The sequence below is a fragment of the Petaurus breviceps genome, unplaced genomic scaffold, assembly GCF_028583685.1.
Source record: "Petaurus breviceps papuanus isolate PSGF00001 unplaced genomic scaffold, PetGlider_PUasm1.0 188, whole genome shotgun sequence".
NCBI lineage: Eukaryota > Metazoa > Chordata > Mammalia > Diprotodontia > Petauridae > Petaurus > Petaurus breviceps.
Window position 1 is genome coordinate 12,069,980 of NW_027185804.1, and position 25,560 is coordinate 12,095,539.

Genomic DNA, 25,560 nt, shown 5'->3' on the forward strand with positions numbered 1-25,560 from the left:
GTCACAAAACTAGTGAAGACCTGAGACAGGATTTGAACTCTGGTCTTCTTGACTCCAGCTTCAGCACTTTATCCATTGTGCTGCCCAACAGTCCATCATTTCCAAAATGTGTTATTAAGAATAATTCTTCTTCAGGTTGGGTAGATGGCTTAGTGAATAGATTACCGGTCTATTGTGAATAAAGTCCTCAGTGAATAGAGTCAGGAGGACTTGAGTTCAAATCCAGCCTCAGACACTTAACACAAAACTAGCTGTGTGACCTTGGGCAAGTCAATTAACCCCAATTGTCCTGCCTTCCCCCCTCCAAAAAGCAAAAAAAAAAAAGAAGGATTCTTCATCCAGTAGTGTTTTGTAATCTCCAGTCCATATATCATTCCTGAACAGGTGTGAAGAGGTTAGGCAAGGGATAGTGGAGTTTGGTGAAAGAAAGGAGGATTTGGAACCAAAGGACATGGGCTTGGATGCCAATTATGCTACTTATTACCCGTGACATTGAGCAGGCTATTTTACGACTCTGGGTCTTAAGTCTTCAAGTGGAAAATGTGGTTGGCAAGGTTGGACTAGATATTCTCTAAGGCCTATTGCAGTTCTAATTCTATAATCCTTTGACCACAGAACTAAGTAACCCATCTGACTAAGCATTTGTATTCCAAATGAGATATGTGGATATGCATACGTCAAACAGTTATGTTAGTCCTAACACAAGAATATATTGGACCATGGGCTAAAATAATACCAAATCTAACTCTTGATTGGCAAACAACTGATTGTGGATCTCTTACCTTAACAGTTTGGTATTACCCATAACACCCCTTGCCCCCTTAACTTGTCTAAAGACTTCCTACTGTTGAGGTTTCTGAAAATAATGGGAAGTGAATGTTCCTGTTACTGATAGTTGGAGAAAAGCAGGAAAGCACAGACTTAATCTATTTGTTCACAGATGACATCAATCTCTAGAAACGACTGAAAACTATGGTTCTTGTTTTGAGCTTTTTCATTCCTGCCCTCCCACATCTTCCATTTTGGTGATGTCTTTTCATTCACACTTTATTAAGGTCTGGCCAAATGAAAATATGGCCTTTTGCTCTAGTAAACATTAAAGGTGGCACTGCTTTTGAAAATCATGTCATTAAATATAAACCCAATACATAAACCATAGAAAGATATAGTAGAGAATAGGAACTATGGAACAATTTCACTGATGAAAATTCAATCAAAATAAAATCCTAGCCAAATGACTAAAGCAATGTATCCAAAAAATATTCACGGTGATTAAGTTGTACGTGTAATTAGGATATACATTTCAGCCAAAAGAAAACAGTTGGCATGTCGAATTACATTCAAATAAAAAAATCATACCACCAATAAAGGAAAAGTACTCTAAAATTATGAGCAGGATGATTTCAGGAAAAAAAAAAAAACTTGGGAAGACTTACACAAACGAATGCAAAGTGAAGTGAGCAGAACCAAGAGAAGATTATACACAGTAACAGCAATATTGTACAATGATCAACTATGAATTACTCAGCTTTTCTGGTAAATGTGATAATCCAAGACACTTCTGAAGGACTGTGTGATTAAAAAAAACAACAACTATCTAATTCCAGAGAAAGAAATAATGGATTCTGAGTATGGACTGAAGCATAATTCTTTCACTTTCTTTCATTTTCTTGCTTTCCTATTATTTCAGTAAAATTACTAATATGGAAATATATTTTTTGTGATTTCATATTTATAACTTGATATCAATTTTCTTGCCTTCTTAATGGGTAGAGGACGGGCACAAGGAAGGGAGAAAATTTGGAAATAATTTTTCAATATTAAAAAAATAATATATTTGAAAAAAGGGAAATAAATGGTTGAAGAATTGAATCCTTAATTGGACAATTCTAAGATACAAAGCTGCTGAGTAACATGATATGTGGTGAAGGCCTAGACTGTGAGTCCTAAGACAGGTTGTGAGGTACAGTAAATACTGTTCTGTATCTGAAGTCAGGTTCAAAGCCTGCCTCTGACTCTGGGAAAATTATTGAACCTCTTTAAGCCTCCAGCTCCCCATCTGTTTAAAACAAAAGAGGAACAGCATCTGGGAGAGGGGGAAGAAAGAACAAAGTTAAAAAGTGCACAGCAGAGAACAAAAGAAAACTCATAAGGAAACAAAGAAAAGATGAACAATTTTCAACACAATGAGCATTATTTATCATATAGGCTTTCTGGAAATGAAAATGTATTGTTACATATTTTGAATCCTCTTTTATGTTCTGCTATGCACATGATGTGCTTTTTGTTTTCTTTCTAACTTTGTGTTTAAGTTTATTCTATGTTTTTTGTTTATTTTCTTTATTCTCTATTTGTGTTCTGGTGTTCACCTCCGCAGTATGGCTGTTTTAAAGATCAGATGATACAATGTGTGTAAAGCACTTAAACCAAAACCACTATATACATATGGACGACTATTAGTACTTTTCAGCAGCCCAGAAATAAAGAAATCAGTGCTACAGGAATCCAGAGCTAAGGGAGGGGCTTAGAGGCTTCCAGAAGAATAGCAAAGTATTCTACAAATACCTAAGGGATATATTTTGCCTCTGAAGCCTCACAGATACTCCCAAATATCTGTACTTTATTCATTGCCACTGTACTTAATGTGTATTTTTGGTTCCTTTCAAATAGGTTTGTGCAGACTATTCCAAATGGGTCACTTGAGCATTTGCAATCAGTGTCCCATGGTGGTAATTCAGACAAGTAATTAGTGTTTATGACTGTGGGAGTCTGGAGTAACAGTGATGTAGTCTAGTCATTGGAGTGACTGGATGCCACAAAGTAATGAAGACCATTTTTCCAGCCAAGTCCTCCTGGCCAGTAGCTGAAAGTACCCCCCGGACCAAATCCTCCTCCTCATTAAATACCATTTATTAAGTAATTATTGCACACAACACTGTGCAAAATGCTGAGCCAAGAAAGAAAAGCAAGCCTAGTCCAGATACAGTGAGTATTTATAAGCTATGACTGCTCAGGGAGATACAGCTCTATCTCTCATGAAACATTTGGTTTCAGACAGAGCAAGTTACCTACTGAACAGAACTATGCCAGGGGAGAAATCATTTCAGGTCTACTTTTGCTAGACAGATCTCCTAGATTCAGCGCTAGCCATTTGGCTTGATGGTCTTGGGTGATACAAGAAAAATGGATTCAACTATAGCTTTGCCAACCAGGATCCTGTGGGAATAAGCACTCCAACTACAGTCATTGTTCATTGATATAACAACAAAAAAAAGACGTTCATTCTGAAGCTCTGATTGTTGCTGGTGGAACACGTCTACATGTGCCAGCTCAAACATAGTATATTTTCACAGAATGGGATATAGAGCTAGGGCTGGAAGAGACCGCAGAGGTCACTTAATACAACCCTCTCAGAGATCCAGAGAGGTTAATTTCGTTGTTCTGGGTCACACCGGTAGTTTTTCACTGGATGAGTGGGATTTGACCTCAGGTCCACTGATTCCAAATCCATTATTCTTTCTTCTTCAGCAGCCTGTGGCTGCCCAGGCTGCTCTACAGTTTTTATGACTTGAATGGTTCAAGCACGTCAAGGCCAGCTGGCATCATGGTGGTCACTATGGGTAAAAGAATCCCCGCAGAGAGATGTTGTTTTGTTTTTCCTCCCTGAAGCTTCTTCTGCATTCCCACTCATTATTGAAGCAACTAGGTGGCTCACTGCATAGAGTGAATAGGAAGACTTAAGTTCAAATCCCACCTTAGATAACTGCTAGTTATGTGACCCTTGGCACGTCAGTTCACCTCTGTCTCCCTCAGTTTCCTGAACTATAAAACTGAGGATAACAATAGCATCTGTCTTATGGTGTCGTTGTGGAGATGAATGACAGTATGTTTGTGAAGTTTGTAAAGCCTAGGAGGGTTTGCTCCTTTTCAACACCCTTTAGTCGAGGATAAAGGAATGTCCTTGAGATTCCCTTAAGCAGCTCCCCACCCCAATAATCCTGCTGTAGAAAGTTGATATTCAGAATGAAAAGATTTGTCCACCATTTTGACTTTTCAGCCAGCCATATTTATATGACAGATACCTCTTTCAATTTACTGAAAACCTATTTCTGAGCCTGTATCTAAGAGATGTACCTCATATGGGTCCATAAGAAAGAGAGAATTTAGTTAATTTTGAACACATACTTTAGTACCTTAACTGGTGGGATCTTCAGGCTTCTGGCTAATTTTCTCAGCTGTCCTACTGCCCTCATGTTTCTTAGTTTTCACTGAAACCAGCTATTCAAGCTTCTAGGACCTGTTTATTGAAAGGTGTGTTACTAAATACAGTAATAGAATTTTCCAATCAATACCTATCTGAAACCAGGAGGTAGTGCAGAAACGTCAGACCAGCAGTAATATGTTGAGAAATCTTGGTGTCACTAAGAACATAAGGCTGCAGAAACTGTTTGGAGTTCCATCAATCAAACATTCCAACAGTGGTCCTGGAATTCGGCACAGCCTGCTATAATATGACTAGTTACAGAGGAAATAGATTCATTTCTTTAAATACCAGTGGGTAACATGCCAAATTATGATCAACTTGTCTAGACATTCAATGTAATAGAGCCTTCAGTCTATTACTCAGCTTTTGTTTTTGTCCATGCTAATACTACTTGAATATAATGAGGGTTCTGGGACTTTGTCAGTGAGGGGAACTTCCAATTTGGGAACTCCATCTTCTGATGCAGATCTGATTGCAGTCTTCCTATGACTTAGACAAATCCTAGGAAGTTGCTCAAGCACAAAGAAATTTAATGAGTTGCACAAGGTCATAGCTAGTATGTATCAGAGAAAGGATTTGAACCCTGGTTTTCCTGACTCTAAGTCCAGCACTCTAGCCAATTACTAAGTTGCTTCAAAATGCAAATGATGATGGGGATAACTGACATTTGTATACTTTAAAGTTTTCTAACCACATTGTATATAAACTCATTTTCTATTGAATTTGTATGCAATGTAAAAGTGCAGTAACAAACATGTTTTACATCTTGGACAATAAAATACGGATTTTTCATGCAAGTGATTTTTATAGAAAACTAAATTTTAAATAAATGAAAAACTTTATTTTAATGATTTTGATTGAATTCTTTCATGAAGATATGCTGCTTTCCTAAATAAAGTACACTGAATGTGATTTAACATTCCTGATATTTTAGGATTATCAATGTATACGTGTATGGTTACTACACTAGGAAATGTAGGTGGCAAAAAAATTATATTCCTTGAGGTAGAAAGAGCCTCAGAAACTGTGTTGAACAGCTCTCTGATTTTACAGATGAGAAAACAGAGGCCCAAGGAGTTTAAATGATTTGACCAAAGGTATACAAGGTAATAACATCAAAGAAGGGATTTAAACCTTTTTCCTATGAGAAATAGCTCTTTTCACTGTATTGTATTTGAGAAAATAAGGTAAAAGAGCCCCTGAAACTAAAATATCCTAGAATTACTTTCTCTAAAAAATATATTATTGCTTAGCTTGCTTTTTGGTCATTCACATTTTTCTTAATTCAGAGAAATTCGGAAATAGAATCCAATTTTAGGGATCATTTTAACCACTCTTCTCATGTTATAAATATGGAAACTGAGGCCACAACAGGTGAGCTGATATTGCCCAAGGGTCCTGCATTAGCTAATAGCAGAACCCCAGCTCAAGCTCAGTTCTAGAGACTAAATTAATACTCTCATTTAGCTACATCACTCAGAAACCACGAAACAGGGCTGACTTTATGTAGTTTAGCTTCCAAATCAAATGAGGACAGGGCCATCTTTCCAGGAATTTCCTCATCCTCTAACATATTACTTTCAGTGTCAAGATGACCTTGTCAGCTTGTATCCAGTAGTCTCTACTGTGCTTTGTTGGTGAGTTGTGAAATAACATCCTTCACCCTTTCAAGTAAATCTGCCAGGCAGGTTAAAGGAGAGAGTTTGTCTAAGGCCTACAAATCCTTAATCAACAGAAGAGAAAGTTAGTGGCTGGGGGGGGGGGGGTTGGCACAAACTTTCATTCATTCCTCATTCCCTTCTCCAATCTCTCATTCATATTTTGTCTTTATTTGCCCAGAACCTAGCTCAATATTTTACACATATCCAGTTATTTCCCATTGAGCAAGCAGTTATAAATAAGTGATTGTTGACATGAGCTAAGATTTTTTTTATTTTCAATAGAATTGGAGACATGGGTAACATTAAACATGGCATCTTTTAATGTTCTAATGAGATTAAAAGTGAGGTACTGTGCCTCCACGGGGTATTATTTTTCCTCATAAGATCTCTTTTATAATAACCTTACCTACTCAAAATAACACCTCCATCCACAGAATTAATCAGTAAGGTAACATTAAGAGGCTGAGAAGTGACCAACATTCCATAAAAATATACCTGTTTCATTACAGTGATTTCTACAGTTAATTTAACATCAGGGTGGTTTTGCTGTTCTCAGGTGAATATAATGTTGGGGAATTATCTTTCATTATTAAGTAGGAAAAAAATAGAATGAGTCAGGAGAGTAAAAAAGTCTCTTTGTATACAATGACTTTCTGTGAACAAATAAATGTTTGGCACTTTTGAAAGTTCTAGGTTAATGAAATTCTTTAATAACCAAAGGCTTGATTTTTGTGACCATATTTAGTCATCTGGAATTAGCACGTGGCAAAAAAAAACAAAACGATCCTCTATCCTTCATCCATCCTCATTTTAGTCAGTCTGGCATTCTCCTAATTCATTATTCCATTGCCCGTTTCTGTCCCTTTGTCCCTCATGGTGGGAATAGACTTGTTTCTCACTTTTTGGCTTCTAAGAATCCTTAAGTTCCTTTAGGACTTAGCTAATAAGCCAACTTCTGTGTAAAGCCTCTTCTGTTTCCCCTGGTTACTAGCATTCTCTCTCTCTTCCTCAAATCATCAATGAATTATCAGTTTTATGACTGAATGGTATATCCTTTCTATGGAATGTAAGCCTCTTGAAGAGAGGGAGTTTTTCTTCTTTCCCTAAGATCCCAGGAATGTAGTACAATGCACTGCCTAGAGCTCAGGGGGAATCGATTGGGTATCCCACCTATATGCCTGCTTGGGTCAGTTTAACAAACTTAATGAAAACAGTCTAGTTTCATCAGTGCCATAAAACTCTTCAAGGGATGTTGTGAAATGAGCTCTATGAAAAAAGTCATGAAACTGATCTTCAATTGAATGATTTCTTTATTGACCGTTGCCAGCTATAGGGAGCTTTCTAGTATCAGGAGCTTGTGGTGCGGAGCTGAGATCAAGAAAGATGTGGGTGCTGCCCTTCTGGAAAGATGTGTTTTCTACCTTTTGCCATTGTAGGATAGCTTTATGGAGATGTATGTGATTGCAATTACATAACAGCAGGGTGAGGAATGCTTAATATTGACTAAGCACCTACTATGCGCCAGGAATTTTGCTAAGTGCTTTACAAAGGTCTCATTTGATCTTCACAACAACCTGTGTATTATCCTTATTTTGCAGATAAGGAAACTGAGGTATAGGTTAAGCGACTTGCCGGGTACACACAGTTAATCCATATCTGAGGCCAGATTTTAATTCAGGTCTTGCTAACCACATAGAGCTCAAGTGTTTTATCTACTTCACTCCCTAGCTGCCTCATTTAGAGCAGAGATTTACGTATGTCAAGAATTAGCCAGAGATCAAGTACATATCATTGTGAAAACATGGAAACTTGCCTAAGTATTCTCATATGGTAGCAATAGTTGAAGCTATATGGGGTGCAGGCCTGCAGTCAGGAAGACCTGAGTTCAAATGTGGCCTCAGTTTTACTTATTATCTGTGGGACCCTGGGCAAGTCACTTAAATTTATTTGCTTCAGTTTCTTCATCTGTAAAATCAGGTGGAGAAGGAAATGGCAAACCACACCAGCACCTTGGCCAAGAAAACCCCAAATGGAGGCACAAAGACTCAGACACAAATGAAAAGCAATGGGACAACACCAAAAGCAAATGCAGTGATTGAAATGAAAATAAAGTCTGGGTGTGACCCGACAAAGTCATGTGAGAGCTGTTAAGTAAGAAATTGAAGTCCAAAGTGGTGCGCTTCGGGATTTTCCTAGGGGAGCAAAGTAGATAAATGTGGAGGGTAAGTGCTTGACAGCCTGTTGGCTCAGTAAGATGACCCCATGAAGAGAACAGTTATTGGTCCCTAATATGGATGGATGTCAAGAAGTCAGTCAATATACAATATCACTGCTTGCTTTTTATTCAGGAGTGAGGAGAGGGGATTTTTGCTTTCCTGGGAGAAGTATCATCTGGTCTTTAGTGTGTAGGATCACATGATGTGAACTGATATCCTTTATGTTTGAGAAACTCAGAATGGCTGTATTTGGCTGGGCAGTACCCTTAGAAAAGAATGGGAAATGGAAGGTGTGTTTTGGATGATATTTGGTTATCCTTACAAGTCACAAGATGTTGAAGTGTCTATCAGACAGAATTTATGACACTTACTATATTAATAAAATATCAGCAGTGTTCAATCATTTGGGGTTAGAAGAGGGGGCTCTTGATTGAGATTTTTAAATAGGTCCTGAGTGAAAAGCCCCCATGAATATTTAGAGGACACCTACCACAGAAAACTGACATGTCAGACACATGTTCATGTAGCTAAAAAGTAGCCAATGATTGAATGTGTGTGTGTGTGGGGGGGTGATGGTTGTGAGGTTAGTGTAAATAATATTAAGAATTTCTGATTTTATATGGCCTTTAAAAGTTTGCAAAATGCCTTCCATTCTTTTCTGAATTTCACAAAAATACTACAAGCTCAGTGATATAGATCAATCGCCATTTTTTAGATGAAGCTGAGACTTAGGTTAAGTGAATTGCACATGGTCACATAGCTTTCATGTCCAAGATGGCATCTTCTCTGGGTCTTTCTGATTAAGCCATGCCACCTCTAGGCCCTTTTCCTTCTGACACATGGAAAGAGGCAGGGTTCTTTTTTCTTTAGAAGGAAGTATTTGTGTGGCACTGAGAGGCAAAGGGAGAAGACATTGCCTCTCCTCGAAAATTTCCTCCTAATTTTAATTCTTTTACTGGCAAATGCCCAGGGGAACAAAAAATTATGATTTTACAAAGTCCTTAAAGATGTCAGGAAGTGTCCAGGGGTCTGTTATACATCATTTTAAAGGCTGAAGCCTACCTTGGTGCTATAAGCATGACAGCCATGACAGTATGTTCCATGTGCCACATGCCAGTTAGCAGTGAGAGTGATCAAATGGAAAACTAGGGTCTGAGGTTGTATTCTTTACAAAAGTAAACAAGATCCTGTTTGCGTTTTATATTCAGGAATGGTCTAATAGACGAGAGGAAGAGAAGGTAAATACGGAGGCTATGACTTCTGTAAAAGTGGAGCTTGCCAGAGAACTCCAAACCTGGCAGAGGTATCATCATTTGAGACTGATATTTGAGCTTGTGTCCTGGTTGGTGGCACCCTCCTCCTCACTCCCATGTAGTGTATATTAGTATAGCATGAGCAATGATAAAAGGCATAAGAATCAGACATTTTTTTCTAGTGTCATTTAGCCAAATTCTGGGTAGCAGTGCTTACCTCTGGGATTCTGTTTTGAAATTAGATTACCAGGAGGTAGGAAGAAGAGAGGAAGTGCTAATCTTACATCTAATGCCCTATCTTGCAGGGAAATACCAATGAGGATCTTCCAAATATATGTATGGCTTAGACAATTTCATCTGCTTATACAACTTGGTTCTTTTTAATTAGTGTAGAGGCAAGGATAAGAGAACCTTGTGAATGTTTGACTAGAGCAGGGATCATTAAACTTTTGGGTATCATGGACCCCCTTTGGCAGACTAGTGAAACTTATGGACTTTTGCTCAGATTATTGCTTTTAAATAAAGGAGGGGAATTATTATTTTCATTTAGAGGTTAGTGAAAATTGAATCATATTTTTCCCATCCAAGTTCAGGGACCCCTAAAATCTGTCCATAGATAGATGTGCCCAGGAACCCAGTTTTAGAACTATTGCACTAGAAAGACCTTAGATTGCATATCATGGGATAGCCTTTGCAGAACTGTACTGTAGCTGTGCATTGCTGGTCTGCAGACTGTAAGGCCCACTGGCATGGAATGCCTATTGCCACAGTGATTTGGAACAGTGAATGTCCTTGACACTTGCTGTCTGGCATGGCCTATCAGAATATGGTGATTGTTTGAGAATCCTCTTAAATAAATAGGATTTAGCTTGCATTAGTTGACCCTGGCTAAGATATAGTAAAGCTATGACTGACTCAGATGTAGTGTGGTCTGCTAATTCACTTCAATGAATGCTTATTATTTGGTAAGTGCCATAGAGATAAAGACAAAAACAAGAGTTCCTGCCCTCAGGTAGTTTACATTCTACTGGAGGGATACACCATGTACAAAAGATGAATAGTTACAAGATAATTGGAGAGAGGAGAGAGGATTATACCTGATGGAATGAGAGTGTTTTTTGCTTCAAAGATGGTGACTCCTTTGAGAACCATAGACCAGGAGGGAGGGCATTCAAGGCAAGGGAGACAACTTGAACAAATACATAGAGGTGGGAGAAGGAACACAGTCCAAATAGGACAGTAATTCTCTTTTCTAGTATACAGTATATGAAGGAGAATGACCTGAAATATGGCTGGGAAGATAGATGGGCACCAGGGGCTACAGGATTTAAATGCAGGAGATTTTATATGTCTTCATTCTAGGAGGGGATTAAGCATTTATTTAACACCTACCATATGCCAGACACTGTGCTAAGAACTTTTACAAATCTTACTTCATTTGATCCTCCCACCAACCCTGCAAAGTTAAGTGCTATTATTATCTCCATTTTACATTGGGTGAAACTGGGGCAACCAGATGTAAAATGACTTGCCCAGGGTCACTTAGCCGAGGCTGGATTTGAACTTGGGTCTTCCTGACTCTATACCCAGCACTCTATCCACTGTATTACCAGCTTCCTCTAGAGTTACGAGAGAGACAGTGAGGGGTTTTTGAGCAGAGAAACACATTCAGATTTGCTACTCAACAGTACAGAGAAGGTTCCCCTCCCCACCCTTTATTTCCCATTTCTGTCTGCTTTTCCACTATTAGTGTATCTTTTGCTGTCTGGCATAGTGAATAGAATGCTGTACGTCAAATTGAATTCAAGTGCGGCCTTAGATGCTTAATAATTTCACCCTTGGCAAGTCGTTAAAAAACTTTCTGCCTCATTTTCCTCTTCTATAAAATGGGGATAATGGTACTTCCCTCACCAGGTATATGAAAACCATAAATGCTGGCTATAACATTATTAATATCGTCCCCTTAGTCACTGATTAGAACTCCTTCCCTTCTCTACTCTCTTTACTCTATTCCTTTCTGTCTTACTCCAGCCTTCATCTTTTGCTGGCTTATGGACTTTCAGCTGGAATGGTTTGGCTGTTGTAATTATCTCTAGCCACTGACAGCAATGAAGTAGGAGGGATCAGTAGTCAGATCTTTGCTTATCATTTTGTGTCTTTTGCCTTCTTGGCTATTTTCATTTTTACTCTAAGATCATCTAGGGCAACCTCTTCACTACAAGAATCATTTCTCTTACTGTATTTACTTTTAGATTTGGTGATATTTGTTGCTCAGTTTCTGACCTCTGGATAATGTAGGTAGAGTACTACATTGCTTTACAAAGTGTGTCCTAAACTCCTGAAATCTTCTATCATTATCATACACTAGGATGAAAGTAATTGTATCCAAAAAAAAGCCAAATATGTGGGATGCTATGGGAGGCTGGGGTTGAGAGAAAAATCGGTGTTGATCAGAGTATTTGTAGAGACTGATTCTCCAAGAAGATGAAACTTAAACTGGGCCTTAAAAGATGGGAAAGACTTAATAAGTGAAGACCAGGGAGTAAGAAATATATGATCAATGAAGGGAATATGTTTTAGGATGGAGATTTTGATGGAGGTTAATGGCAGGTATAGATTTAGAATATGTTCTTGAATTGTCACTGTGTGAGATTTGTCAGGTTTCTTTAACTTACATTGGCTCTTCCTCAGTGAGGGGAGGGTATGATTCAGGCATGTGATTTCATTAATATAGGAACCCCACCCTACATATACATGTAAATTCCTTCCTCTTCTGATTTAATACAAGTCAACATTTTGTAGTTTGTAGTCTTTGACCATTGTTTTGGGCTTGGAGAAGTTCAATTAGTTGCCTGTGGTGATACACTTAGCATGTGTCAGAAGAATGACTCCAACCCCAGTCTTCCCAACTCTCTCTATAGAAAATATCCTGCTGCCACTTGCTTAACCTTGTGTTAAAAAAAATGAACAGAAAAATGAACCAGGGAAGACTAGTGGATAAAGTATGCCACGTAACTGATAAATGATGTTATTGACATGAAATGTTATGCTCACTAGCTTTCAGAGCTAGAACTTGAACCTGGGTCTTCCTTGACCCCAGGCGGTTCGTCTACCCAATAAAGTTATCTCATATATAGCACTTGAAGGTTTACAAAACACTTCATATGCATTAGATCATGTGATTCTTCTAGGAATTCTAATGGGGTTTTTCATTTCCTCTCCTTTTATTCTGTAAATTCTCTGTGAAGAATTTAATAGGTTATTTTGTGTCCATTTTTGGTTAGGAAATTGAGATCCAGAGAGGTAAGTGATTGAAACAAGACTCTAGTCTAGGCCTCCTGAGTGCCAGTGCCCAGCTTACCCCCTTAGATAAGGTTCCTTCTGTCAAATAAGCATTATGCTGTGGCTGCTGCTTCCAGGCGTATAAATGTTCATATTTTGAGGGATTGGAGCCTACAGCTTTCAAAACTAACATTAACACAAGAATGAAAGAGCCAGTGTTGCAGATGAGATATAGTTAAAAATACAGAAAGATAGATAACAAGCAGGTATTGGAAACCAGAGGCCCAGAGGGTGTGTGTGGGGAGAAAGCAGTCATTAATCAGACATGCCAACAAAAGAGAATCATACATTTTGACTTTGAAAGTAGGCAAGGAAAGGTCAAATGTGTATTTTTTTTTGATCTTGGTCAGAAGTCTTCTTTGAACCTTTTTAGTTCAATAAAATACTAACTTAAAGGAATAAAACTTTCAAGAGTAAAGGTGTCAGTTCAATATAAATGAATACACAGTAGTTTTGCTACCCTCCTTCAAATGAACCAAGTTTTTGTTTTTTAAAATATGTCTATACTTCCTTGGTTCTCTCATCTGTAAAATGGACGTAATTTCTGCCTTGTCTATCTCATAGTGCTATTGTGAAGGTCAATGAGTTTATATGTGAAAACTACCTCATTATTGTACAACATAAGTACAACGAGAGCTTGCTTTTTTGCCTTTGAAGCATCACCAGAGTGCTTGGCACAGTAACTGACATATCGAAAGGACTTAATAAATTCATATTGATCAACTGCCTATACTTTTTCGAGACTATATGAACACCCGTCATCAATTGATTGCTGGAATACCAGTCAGGAGACTTTTGTGTTATTCTCTGGTATCTCCCTGATTTCTTGTGTAATCTTGGCTAACCACTAACTTCTCTTACTTTTCTCATATATAAAATGCACATAATAAGTGACTAACTCATAGGGAAGCGTGACTGAGATAATGAATGAGAAAGTGCTTTAAAATGTATAAAGCACGGGAAAACACTAAAGATCAGGAAGATGCTGAAGCTTGCTACAGTGTTGAGGACAGGGCAATTTGGCTGAAATCAATAGCATTGATTTAAAAAATTAATTTGTTTAAAAGTTTTTTTTTTTAAAGCATACTTCAATCTGTATTCAGAAACCATCTATTCTTTCTCTGGGGATGGACAGCATTTTTCATCATAAGTACTTAAGAGCTGCCATGGACCATTGTATTGCTGAGAATAGCTAAGTCATTCGCAGCTGATCATTTTACAATATTGCTGTTACTTTGTACACAGTGCATTTCACTTTGCATCAGCCCATGCAAGTCTTTCAAGGTTCTTTCTTTTTTTTTAATTGAATTTTATGTTTATTTTTAGTTTACATCATTCATTTCCACAAGATTTTGAGTTACAAATTTTCTTCCTGTTTTTCCCCTGCCCACCGCCCCCAAACAGCAATCTCATTGTATGCCACCTCCCCCAATCTTCTCTCTCCTATATCCTCCCCCACGTCCCTTCCGACCTTCTGGTAGGGCAAGGTGGATCTCCATACCCCAGTGCCTGTATATCTTATTTCCCAGTTGCATGAAAAATGATAATAATATTATTTTTAAAACTTTGAATTCCAGATTCTTTCCCTTCCTCCCTCATCACCCACCATTACTTGGAAGATAAGCAATTCAATATAGGTTGTACAAGTGTAGCCAAGCAAAACATTTCCATAGTGGATATATTGTGAAAGACTGACTATATTTCCCTCCATCCTATACTGACCCCCACTTGTTCTATTCTCAACTTTGACCCTGTCCCTTTTCAAAAGTGGGTGCTTCTAACTACCCTCCCCCCAAACCTGTCCTCCCTTCCCCTCTCATTCCTTTCCCCCCTACTCTCCTGTATAGCAAAATACCCAATTTAGTGTGTATGTCATTCCCTCCCTAAGCCAAATTCAATGAGAGTAAGTTTGACCCATTCCCTTTTTCCTTCCTTTTCCTCCCCTCCATTGTAACAGCTTTCCCTTGCCTCTTCTATATGAAATAATTTACCTCATTCTGTCTCTCCCTATCTCCTTTCATTATATTCCTTTCTCACCTCTCAATTTTACCTTTTAAATGTCACCCCTTCCTATTCAATTGATCCTGTTCCCTCTATGTATACCTGTACACATACATACAGACACTCACATATGTATTCATATGCACATATACCCTCCTATATAGACATATATGTATGTATATGTACACATTTATATTCCCTTCAAATATCCTCGTACTGAGAAAAGTTTCATAGGTTTCAATTATCATTTTTCCATGTAGGGAAGTAAATAGTTCAATTTTGATAAGTTCCTTATGATTTCTTTTCCCTGTTTACCTTCTCATGATTCTCTTGATTCTTGTATTTGAATGTCAAATTTTCTATTCAACTCTGTTTTTTTCATCAAGAATGCTTGAAAATCTTCTATCTCATTGAATAACCATATTTTCCCTTGAAACATTATACTCAGTTTTGCTGGGTAGGTGATTCTTGGTTTTAATCCTAGTTCCTTTGACCTTTGGAATATCATATCCCAAGCCCTTTGATCCCTCAGTGTAGAAGCTGCCAGATCCTGTGTTGTACTGATTGTGTTTCCACAATATTCAGATTGTTTCTTCTTGGGTGCTTGTAATATTTTCTCCTTGACCTGGGGTTTTTGCAGCTGCTGGAGCTATTAGTTGGCTGCGCTCTCTGAAGCCTCCACATGCTCTGGTACTCTGGTCACACACCCCAGGACCTCCACCCTAGACAGCAATCCAGATCCAAGTAGGTTAAAGCAAGAGTGATTACCCCTCAGAATGGTTGCTAGGTCCCCTTACAATCTGCAGGCCAGGAGCTGAAGCTGCCACAGTGGTGGAAGCTGCCTGGACACCACACCTCCACCACTTCTCACCCCAGGGGGCACGGGCCAGACCATTCTCTGTCCCCACTCTTCCGTCCCTCCCCCCAGTTCCAGCAGAGTTCTACCCTGACCTTTTACTTTGTCTTTGGCATTTATGAGTTGATATTTCTGGAAACTGCCACAGCTGCTGGTGATCCACTCTCCTGAAGTCCCTTGCAGCCTCTGCTGGTCAGAGCTGCCCTGGAGCTAAAACTGTGGGCTCACATGGGGCTGGGCTCAGCTCCTGGCATGCTGTGATGGACCATTCCTGTCAGTCTGCCGGGCTGCCTTCAGTGGAAAATTTGTTTCTCTCTGTCACTTTATGGGTTCTGTAGCTCTAAAATTTGTTTAGAGTCATATTTTATATGTATTTGAAGTTGTTATGGGGGGAGCTAATGGAGTTTTCCTGCTTCTATGTGGCCCTCTTGGCTCCACCCCCCTCCAGGTTTTTCTAAGAGCATCCTGCTCATCATTTCTTAGAGCACGATAGTACTCCATCATAATCACATATCACAACTTGTTCAGCTATTCCCCAACTGATGGACATCCCCTCCATTGAGAAGTATTTGGAACAGAGACTTTGTAATTGATTGAATGATTGGAAAGTCCTGGGGTGGGGTAGGCCTTGGAGACTATTTAATCACACTTAGTAAATGCTGTATTTTGAATGATGTCATGTTTTGATCTTCTCTGTTCTGGGTTTGTTACTGAATAAAATAGAGAGCACCTATGCTGGTATTTTGAACCTGGGAAGTTGCCTTCTTTTGGCATTACATTACATTATGGCGTAGTCTGTAAGGAGTACAAAGCATAGTGCCTCTATTTGTTCCAGGATCCATGGCCATTTAGATTGAGATTGTAAGGCCAAGGATCCTGGAGGGGTGGAATGTGATAGTAATGGCAATTAAAGATTCCCCTGTATTGGCTTGGTTTTCAAATTGATTGTATTAAAACCCAGAGTTTGTTAATCCCACCTGTGGGATGGGCTTGATGATGTGAAAAGAAAGTCCTGAAGTGGGAGGAGCTGGTGATGTAGATTTGGAGAGACAAGAGAGAGGCGGAAGTTCTTTTTGGAAGCTGCACCTCGTGGAGAGAGACTAAGAGATTGCTGGTGGCCGCTTTGAATTGCCCTGGACTTTTGAGACCTGCCCCCTGAGCTGCCAAGGACTGAGGGACAGTACTGTTGTTGCAGGGGTCTGGAGACTGTCCGGCAGACAGAATGAATACTGTCCACTGGTGAAGGACAGTGCTGTTGTTGCAGGGGTCTGGGAGCCTTTCTGTTGGTTCAGAAGCCCTGAAGAAGGATTTTCTTGTTGTATGTTTACAGAAATCCTGGGAGAGGGCTTTGCTAATGTGTTCAGGGGTTCTAGGACTGTTCTACAGACAGAGGATGAATTCATGAAGGGACTGGCAATGTATCTTATGGCCTTGCTAAGCCTTGTCTCCCCAGGAACTAAGATTGCTGAGAACTTGCCTCGTGTCAAGATGAAGAAAAGACCTCCATTTGGGTATTAAGTGCTGTGTTTAAACTTGATGTAACTCTGGGGTAGATTCAATTGTGATCCAGGGGTGGGGAACTTTTGACCTTTTTGTGTTCTATGGTTGAGCAAATGAATGTATTTTACTTATGTTTGGAAACTAATCTCCATTTGAGAAGAGGGGCTTTGTGGTGGACTTAATTAAGGTATAGCCTAGGGGTGGAGAAGTATTTGGAACAGAGACTTTGTAATTGATTGAATGATTGGAAAGTCCTGGGGTGGGGTAGGCCTTGGAGATGATTTAATCACACTTAGTAAATGCTGTATTTTGAATGATGTCATGTTTTGATCTTCTCTGTTCTGGGTTTGTTACTGAATAAAATAGAGAGCACCTATGCTGGTATTTTGAACCTGGGAAGTTGCCTTCTTTTGGCATTACATTACAGTCTCAGAAATATCACCTATGGAAAATATTGTTATCTAAAAGCTGGCTCTTGTACAAGATTTGTCTTTCCATTGGTTGACTTGTGTTCCCCACATAACTCTGCTACACTTTGGCTTGGCAGTGTCTCCCCGAACCGGAAAGAGCCTGATGGAGTCCAGAGTAACTACTAATCCTGTGTGTGTGTGCGTGCTTGCATGTGTGTGTAGGAATGCGTATATGTATATGCATGTATATTGAGAGAACCTAATGGAACTAAAAGCAAATATGTGTATATGCAAGAATATTAAGCTTTTATAGCTTAAAAAGGCATTGACTTTTCTAGGCATATGCTATATGTGTGTATGTGTTTATGTGTATGCATCTATAATCACATCATGTGTGTATGCATGGATATAAAGATGAAAAATTATCTTTCACATGTAGTTTTATTTTCTTTCATTTTATATTCTCCTCCCCCCAAAATAGTGTAAAATCCTAGAGGGCAGGACTTTTTTTCTTTCCCCCAATTGGATTATATTCAGAGATACACAGTTACTTAGGATCACCAAATCCAATCCTCTCATTTTACAGATGAGAAAATTGAGGCACAGAAAGGTTAATTAACATCCCCAGGGTCACACAGCTAATAAGCATCCGAGGCAGATATTTAAGCTCTGGCCTTCCTAATAGCATGTCCTGCTTTTTATTCCCTGAAATCTGCTGTTTGCTTTTCCTTTTAAATTATCTTTAAATCCCTGATTTCTAGCAAAATGTTTTGCTCATATTAGATGCTAGATAATTTCTTGTTGGATTGCCCAGCTTTCAAGATAACAGATTTAGGGTGGAAGGGTCCTCAGAGCTCATGTGGTCCAATTCTCTCATTTCATCGAATGTGTCAGACATCTAAGGCATAGAAAGCTTTTGTGACTTGCTGGAGGTTACATGCACAAATAATAAATGCTGAAGCTTGGATTTGAACTACGCTCCCTGGGCTCCAAATCCTCGACTCTCTCCAATGCACTGCATGTCAAAGATGATTTTTTTTTTCATGGTGATGGCACCATTTGCCTTTTGTCTTATCGGATGCTCACCACAGTGAATTGGACAGCTGAATCTGTAAGCTCACTTCTTGGCTGCCAGCACAAGAATTAGTCCCACTGCTGGCTGGTATCTGATATCTCTATCTTCTAACAGTTTCAGAAACTATACTTCTTCAAAGTAGCTCCAGGTGCTGGCTCCAGCATGGAAAGGCTCACTTAGATTTATCATGCTTATGTTAACTGTCCGGGATTAGTGGAAGGCCGCTTGCTAAGAAAACTTCGATATTTCAGAAGAAAACTGTAGTATTCCATTATTTCATGACAAACTATGTTGCTGAAGGGCCCCCCACACAGCAGCAACCTAGAAAACCACAGGCTGATGGACTTATTAAAAAATTTAATCACAAAAGCCGGCAGCTTCCAAGGAGCGCCTGAGTAGTTCAGATGACGTCTCATTGATTTTTAGGTTCACAAAGCTAATGCAGAGTCCATTTGCCACTCCCATGGTCTTGCTAGGTTTCCTTATTAACTTCTCTCCTGTTTTCCACTCTGTTTCCATGACCCAGAGCAGGTAATTTCTAAATACATTCATTCACTTCTTCCTGACTTCTAACCTCCTATCCCTAGGAAAAAGCCATTATTAGTTTGAACACATGAGAATGGATTATTTTTTTTTCAGTGAGAGATAAGGGTAGGAAATGAAATTTGTTTGGGAGTGGGGGAGTTAATGTGAGTAATTGATATAGTTAAATTACTTCATACAAATACATAGACCATGGTGAGAAAAGCAAGGCAGGAAAGGAGCCTAGACTAAGTAACACACAGCTTGAGTGTGTAAAACTTGAACTGTCCCATGGAGGTTGAATGGCTTTTTTGAATTGAATAAGCTAAAATTGGATCGGATGATATAGCCTGCTTGTTCTAAGAAACAAAACTTTTCACTGATGCTTCAAAAAAAAAGCTGTTTTTCCCCAATACACTTCCAGTTCAGGTATATGCTAGAACCTGCTTGATCTGGCTCATGAAAGCCCATGGTTAAATTTTCAATGTGACCATTGATGTCTCAGAAATAAGGAAATACTATAAGTCAGAGCCTGAATTATTGTTTTCATAATTATCTAGCTTTAAGAAAATGTTGGAGAAAATGCTTATAATGCAGATTAAATTTGGAAGTGTGTATTTTAGAAAGTCAGTTGTTAAACATTTATCAGCATTCAATTGGCTATAAATTTGTCTCTTAACAAAAAAAGAATAGTTAAGTAAAATGCATACCTACCATACTCTACACTTAGCCATTATATTCGACTCCCTTTCTAACAATCGATTAATAAATATTTATTAATACCTACTATGTGCCAGTAAAGTAGGTTACATGGTCAGTCTTTGGAGACAAGAATGCTTATTGAATTGGGCTGAGTTCTGATGTCTTTTAATGTGTTAATTTGTATTGTGATTATTTTATATTCTCCTGGTTCCACTTATTGCACTCAATATCAGTGCAAATGAATTTTTCCCATATTTCCGTGGAATCTTCATGTCTGTCCTTTCCTATGGGGCAATAATATTCTGCTATTACACTATTTTGCTAATACACCAAAATGCTATTCAGTCATCGCCTAATGGATATGTAACCACTTTGTTTCTAATATCTTGATAAGAAAAACAAAATTACAAGAAAATACTTTATGTGTATAGATAAAATATATATTATACAAAATATTTGTAATAGCACTTTGTGCATATGTCGTGTGTATACCTTATATGTATATATATATGCACGTCCATAAATGTATAGGTGTATGTATATTGTCATGCATATGGATGGGTACATATATGGAATATGGACTTTATAGAATCAACCTGAATATATAGAATAGAATATTAGAATCAACACAATATAGAAGAGAATAATAGAATCAACACAAAATATATGCATGTACTTCCATGTCACATATATACATATATGTACACAGACATACACATACACAAATGTATATATGTGTGAGGACAGCTTGGTGGAGCAGTGGCCTGGAGTCAGGAAGAATTCAAATCTGTCCTTAGATACTAGCTATGTGGGCAATCTCCTCATCTGTAAAATGAACTAGAGAAGAAAATGGTAAACCCTCCAGTATTTTTGCTAAGAAAACGCCAAATGGGGTTGTAGCACCAACACAATATTCACAGCGCCTATGGCTGCTATGAATATGCTGGCATAGTTCTGAATTGCAAAATGCAGTAGACTCTCCACATGGTAGACAGACCAAAACATTTATTCAAACACCAGAAAGTCAAATCCAACCTAGCAACAAATAAATCTATATACAATAACAATGTGAGAGGCACCTCCATCCCCAAGCCTTCCCCCTACTAGGGCCTTCCCACAAACAAACATTCACAGCTTGCTGCCTGCTTCCTCTCTTTCCTTCAGCTCTAACTGCTCTCACCAACTTCTTTTGGGCTCTGTTCCACCTTTCATGCTCTACCTGGTCAGCAAGCTCCTCTCACCACAGGCTTCATGTGACTTAGACTTCCATGTGACTTAAGCAGGTCACATGGGCTATTAATGGGTGGGAAAGATCTTCCCATTTACATTACCATTGCAGCAGTCTTGAGTTGAACACAACTGAAAGAACTGAACAACAACAAAAATATGTATGTGTGTGTTGATAGATATATTCTACATATGTATATAGGAGATATATGTGTGTATACATGTGTTTGTGTATGTATGAGCATATATACACACAGTATACAATTCCACAAATTGGCCATGTGTGTCTAAAGTACATGTTTCTTCATTTTATTTACTGTGGCCAGCGCAGTTCATGGGCTAGCGAGTGGTGAGAATAATGAGATGGGGGTGTAATCAATAGTCTGTTTATTACTAGGACCATTTCATACAGAGCCAAAGATACAAGGGGCTCACAGAGTTTATATGCCCCCCCCAGCAGAAGATCTACGTGACCCAAAAGAATGCAGACACCCCAAAAGTATGCAGACAATGTACAAGGACCCTCCCTTGGTCTTGTTTACTATTTACCCTTGCTTAGATTAGTTATTTATTAGGGAAATATCACAGGACCATATCTGGCGGCATAAACAAAAAAGATTACATACCTTCTTGCTTATCTGCCCTGTAACCTTACAGATAATTGTATAGGGGAGGAGAACATTACTTTAGCAGGGCCGGGGGACCCCAAACGTTCCCTACATCTAAACAAAGTTACACATCCTCCTGCTTATCTGCCCTATAACCTTTCGGATAATTGTATAGGGGAGGGGAACATTCCATTAGTGGGGCCAGGGAAACCCTGAAAGTTCTCTACACTATTCCCATATTCTCTGTCATGAGGTGGGTAACATGTTTTATCACAGGTATTCTGAAGATATAGTTGGTCATTGGTTTTTAATTCTTTCAGAGTTATTTTTAAAATAATGTTTGACCCTAAATAAATTGTTCTGCTTCTGCTCAATTTACCCTACATTAGTTCATAATGACCAAGATTGTCTGAAATCCTTTCTATTATAATTTCTTATGGTGTGATACTATTTCATTATATATTTGTCCAATTGTTTAAGAGGGAGTCTCAGGCCTTCCCTCAGATTCTAGTTTGCTTTTTCCAGTATTATCCTCCCCCCGGTCTCTTCCCCATCTCCATCACTGTTTTTGCTCTGTTGAGGTTGATGTATTTGCACATCAGTTTCTTTGAGGGCATGAGTGTATTTACTGTTTCTCTGTAACTTTCAGAGAAAACTCAGGTTGATCTGATGTTCCTTCCATGCACCTCTTTCTCCTTGTTTATATGATCATCTTACATTACATCTTTTTAGATTATATCTTACGTTTATAAGAAATAGTAAGTTCCTCTTTTCTTTTTTTCTTTTCTACATAAGTATTGCTTTTATCCATCCTTCTCTTTTATGTTTTCAAATTCTTCAAAACAGAACAAACCCACCATATAGGACCTGTTTTTTCCTATTTAACTCCCTCAATACCCCTCGAAGACATTATGATTCTGAGGAGACACTGTTTCTTCTCCTATTAGAATGTCAGCACCACATCATCACACAGGTACTTCCAGTTGTTTAAAAACATTTTCCTTTCTAGCTTTCTCTTAACTCAAATGTTTATATTTTAATAATTGTACTTGGTTCTGAACTTTAATCGGAAATTCTTGAAAGTTCTCTATTCCATTAAATGGTTATTTTTTTCTGTAACATTATACTCAACTTTTCTAGGTAAATTATTCTCAACAATTAGCTTATATCTTTTGCTTTTAAGGATATTATGTTCCAAGATCTCTTCTCTGATAGAACTTGCCAGATCTTATGTGATTCTAACTATAATTCTTAGTAATTTTATTTTATTTTTCTTTCTAGAGACTTGCAATATGTTTTCTTTGGCCATATTTGAGATTTGGGGTATGCAACTGTTGGGAATTTTTCTTTTAGACTTTTTTTTTCAGAAAGTAATTAACTATCTTCATTTTGCTGTCTGGCTGTAATATATCTAGCCAATTTTAATTTATGCTTTCTTGAAATAGTTTTCAGTCACATTATATTTTTCAAAATCTAAAATGAACTTAAATTTATACTTGTATAAAAATCATGTATTCCTTGTGAAAAAAAATGTGTCTTTCCATTGAGAATGTGCACTTGTTTTAGAGCTGCCTGTCTCCTTTTTGAAGGATTAGATCTAACATAGCTAGCTAGATAGCTTGATATCTGTATCCATATGTGTATTTCTAGATTGCTCTGTGTGTCTGTTAAGTACACACACAATATCAAGGTCTTCTTCATTCCATCTTTAGTTATTTAATTGAACCTTTTTGCCAGGGCCAGTTCCCCTGCTGTACTGGGTCAATGTATTGATCCCTCTTGGTCTTACCTTGGATCACCTGGGTGCTTGGGTTGAATTTCCACCTCCTGGGGTCAGACCTCCTTCGATCATTGATGTGCAAACAGCCAGACACTGAGTATCTCAGAAAGGGTGCCAGGGACCTTGCAGTCCTTGAGACTAGAATGCCCTTGCCTGAATCCTGCTGTGCTGCTGGCTGTTTGCCATCACTGCTCTCTTCCAGTGTCTCTGCCAAGGTGTCCATGGGAGCCCACCATCAGGCTACCTTCTACTAGTGTTTGGCTGGTACACACTCAGTCACCATAGTTTCTCATTGGATTTCTGCATCATCATTAATTTTTTAATTTATGAAATAACACAAGCATTTCCATATGGATGTGAAACTGCTAATCTGTTATATACAACTTGCTATTCCTTTTAAATATATAATAAAGTTATAATGTAACTTTCTTTTTTGCCCCCTTTTTTCTCTCCACACCTTAGAGATGGCTATCATTACACAAAAATATGTGTGTATTTTAGATTACACACACAAATAATTCTATTTATCAGTTCTTTCTCTGGATGTAGAGAACGTCTTTCAATCTGGTATAAACTTCAAGTTTTCGCTAGAGTAAGTCTGAGAGCTGGGTAGTCTGCCTTGCATTCAGAGCACCAGCTTGGCTGAAGGCCTGCACATTCTTTCTTAATTGATTTTTAAAATTACTACTCTTCAGACTCTCACTATTATTTTAGAACAGAATAAACTCTCTAATGTTCATTTCAGAATTGGATAAAATGCTCTTTATTATTGATTATATCAGAAATAATAGGATAGGGGCCCCCAAGGTGTTTTCTTTCTCTTTTTTTTTAATGAGCTTGTAACACTTGTTAAATGGGCTGTACCTCTAGGGTGGGTCCCAGACAATTTTTGGTCTTGGTTTGGGGTTTGTAAAATAAACCTAAATTGCTGCTTCTGCTGAAATGCCCTAGGAGCCTGTTACCATTATTTGATACTTCCCTTTGCCAATATCCCATCTCTGAATCTGGCTCGCAGAAAGTCTTTGTAATTCAGCTATTAACTCCAGCACAAGACGGCTCTTTAAATATTTATTAAAACTACTCACAGCTGCCCACTGGGTATCTAAAGAACAATACTGTGTATCTTAGAGAGGCCGAAAAGACTCATCCTTATGAATGCAGTCTACATTATGACTTCTTTTAGGTTTGCTTTTGAAAAACACAGCTGTTACGGCAAGGCTTTTACAGAGGCTATCAGTGTTAAGGCGTTCAGAACAGGAAATGGAACTTGGAATATAGAAAATATACTGTCTTCTGGTGAGATCAAAGGAAGCTTTCCATTAGCCGGGGAAAATGCAGGAAGCTGCCTCTGCCAGCAGTACTAAATGGTGCAGAAACTGGTGATCATGCTCAGGTGAGACTTGTTTTTCATTTACTTCCGAAGTGCTGCTAAACAGTTTGTTTTGCCTGGTGCTTAGTGAAAAGAAAATACAGTCTTTTGCATGGAGCCAATTTGGTATAGTTTAGAGATATCTGATTATAGTGAGCTGAATATGAATTCATAGGACCTGAATTCAAATTCATACTCTACACTTGCAACCTGTGTGACTATGAGTAAGCCATGCAACATCTGTGACCCTCAGTTTCTTTATTTGCCAAATGAGGGGGTAGATGATCTCTAAGAGCCCTTCCAACTCTAGCTATGATTCCATTGTTCAGTTGGCTATAGTGAAGTTTTCTCAGAAGCAATAAAAATAAAATGCTACACACCTTATTACTCTGTGTAATCTCAGTACTTCCACTAAAGTTCAACATATCAACAGACACCTGGAATATCTATATTTCAGTTGTTTGGTGATGTCTGACTTTTCATGACCCCGTTTGGGGTTTTCTTGGCAAGGATACAGGAGTGGTTTGCCATTTCCTTCTCCAATTAGTTTTACACATCAGGCAAACAAGATGAAGTGACTTTCCTAGGGTCACACAGCTAGGAAGTGTCTGGGTTGTATTTGAACTCATGAAGGTGAGTCTTCCTGACTTCAAGCCTGACCCTCTATCCATTGGGACACCTAGCATCCCATATCCATATATGCTGATGGTCTATTTCAGACCAGTTTTTGAACTTCTTTGGAATTCTCCAATATGTCTTGCTTCCCCAGGAAAC

General features: G+C 38.5%; 1 protein-coding gene and 1 long non-coding RNA gene across 3 annotated transcripts in view; both read left to right on the forward strand.

Moving 5' to 3' along the window:
* NELL1 (neural EGFL like 1) overlaps positions 1-25,560 on the forward strand; it is a 922,880-nt gene that overhangs the window by 696,914 nt on the left and 200,406 nt on the right. The gene's annotated exons all lie outside the window — the stretch shown is intronic.
* On the forward strand, positions 16,158-17,488 carry LOC138163404 (uncharacterized). Its single transcript, XR_011168877.1, has 2 exons — positions 16,158-16,707; positions 17,064-17,488. It is a non-coding gene; the product is annotated as an uncharacterized lncRNA (long non-coding RNA).